Source organism: Arachis duranensis, chromosome 5 (genome assembly GCF_000817695.3).
Source record: "Arachis duranensis cultivar V14167 chromosome 5, aradu.V14167.gnm2.J7QH, whole genome shotgun sequence".
NCBI classification, from domain to species: Eukaryota; Viridiplantae; Streptophyta; class Magnoliopsida; order Fabales; family Fabaceae; genus Arachis; species Arachis duranensis.
Genome location: NC_029776.3, coordinates 48,618,266 through 48,620,573, shown reverse-complemented (window position 1 = coordinate 48,620,573; position 2,308 = coordinate 48,618,266).

Below are 2,308 nucleotides of genomic sequence, written 5' to 3'. Positions count from 1 at the left end.
CACTAAGTCCACTTAACCATATTAATCTTACCTTAACCTTAGCCCCATTATAACCCTCCAAAGACCTCATGATATTTGTTTTCATGCATCAAATATTAGTTGATTGTTAGATGACTTGCAAATCTTTGAAAAACATGATTAAAGGAGAATTGAGTGATTAAGCCCTAAACACTGAGCGAATAGAGTGAATACACATCCGGTGAGGGGTTCGATCGCTCAATTCTATGTTCTTGTTTCTTATATTGTATCTTCTTGCAAGTTGTTGTTAGTTTTGAAAATCTCAATTTAATTCTTTGGACATTGATCATAGTGCATTGACTTTTTGCCTTGGCCCTAAGACTTTCTTGGGATTGATTCGAATTTTATAGTTTGATTTTACCAACTTTCAGTAGAGTAGATATTGGTATGTAATATCTAGGATAGTTGCATGCATATAGGTAGTACATTAAATAAATTGTTTGCCCTTTCATACATCTCCTTTGATTGTTATTAGCATGAGGACACGTTAGTGTTTAAGTGTGGGAAAATTGATGAATCCATATTTTACAATAAGTTTTTGTTAGAATTAAGAGGATTTCATCATATAAACCTACACTTATTCCCTTAAATAGCATGCTTTTGAGCTTTCCTCCTAAATTATGCTTAATTATGAAAACATGCTCTTTTATGCCTAATTTAACCTGCTTTATTCTAATTGCCTTCCATTCGATACCTTGATGCTGTTTGTGAGTGATTTCAGATGTATAAAGTAGGAATGGCTTGGTGATAATGGAAGAGAAGAATGCAAGGAGAAGGAAGCATGAAGAAAGAAAAGAGAAATACAAAGCGATGTGTGCGTGTGCACAACCTATTGTGCGTACGCACAGGTAGCAAAGCAAAGCGAAGTGTGCGAGAGCACAGCATCTTGTGCGTACGCACAAGTACCTGCGCATACCTTCATTAAAAACGCACGTGACTCACATTTTGAGAGGCTTGTAGGCCCAATTATGATGGCTAGAGCTCATATTACAAGGGGCAAACATTGTAGAAGTCTAGCATATCATTAGGGTAGTTTTTAGATAGTAGTAGGAGGCTTTAGGTTTAGTTTTTCTTCTAAGTTTTCTCTTAACACCATTAGGGTTTCTATTAGGTTTTACATTTCAAGTGTCATTTTCTATTTTTGATCTTGGATTTTGCTTGTCTCTATTATAAGTATTTCTTAATTATTACAATTTTGATACTCTTTTTTGTAGTTAAAGTCATATTGTTAATACATATACTTTTGCAATTTTGATATCTTGTTGATGATTTTGATGATTGATTATTATTACATGCTTGGTTGAGTTGCTATTGTTGCTTTTGATCATTTGTTGCTCATAATTTTAAGCATTTTCTTAATTTTGTCATGATTTGTGTTTATGCTCACCAAGTATTTGTGGAAATGTCAATTTTGATTATGGGTTAAATTTCTACCTCTTGGCTTAGGAAAAATGAGCATATGGGTTCCTAGAGTTGGAATGTCCAATATTTAGTGATAATTCTTGGGTTGTTTAATTGTTCTTCTTTCCACTAACGCTAACTTGTTGCTAAGGCAATTAGCAAGTGAGTTAGGATTTGTGGATTAAGAACAACTATGCTCACTTAACCTACTCTCCGATATAAGGGTTAACTAAGTGAGATTAATCCATTACAATTGTCATAGTTGTGGTTGCAACAAGGAAATGACCCCTAGCTCATCCCAAGCCAAGATTCCATTTATGCTTTGAATCACACACACACACATACATACATCAATCACTTTTATACCTTCCTTGTTCATATTACATAGCTAGTTCTTTATTTTCTTTATTAGTTCATTACTTGCAATTTTCAGTGTTCTTTTATTCCTTTAATTGTTTACTTCTTCATTGAAAATCTTGTTTGCCTTCACAACCAAAATTGCACACTCATTGATCACTAGTCCTTGGGAGACGACCTAGGAATTAAAACTTCCGGTTTATATTTATTTTGAATTGTGACAATATGTCCTTTTAAACTTTGATTGTGAGAGTTCATTGTTGTTTTGGACTATGCTATTAACGAAGTGATTCTGAATTTGATTAATTCTAAACCGGCAATAACTCTCACACCAACCCCATATATATACCCACACTAAATAAGATTTCAGCCACCATTCTCTCTATTTAAGTGAGAGAGTTTGGATAGAAGAGAGAAGAGAGATGTGAGAGCAAAAATCCTAACTCCACCATCTTCAACCTATCATAACCTTTGCTCCGGAGCTCCGACGATGAGCCGTTTGCGGTGTAAGAACCGGAATTTAATACCTTCT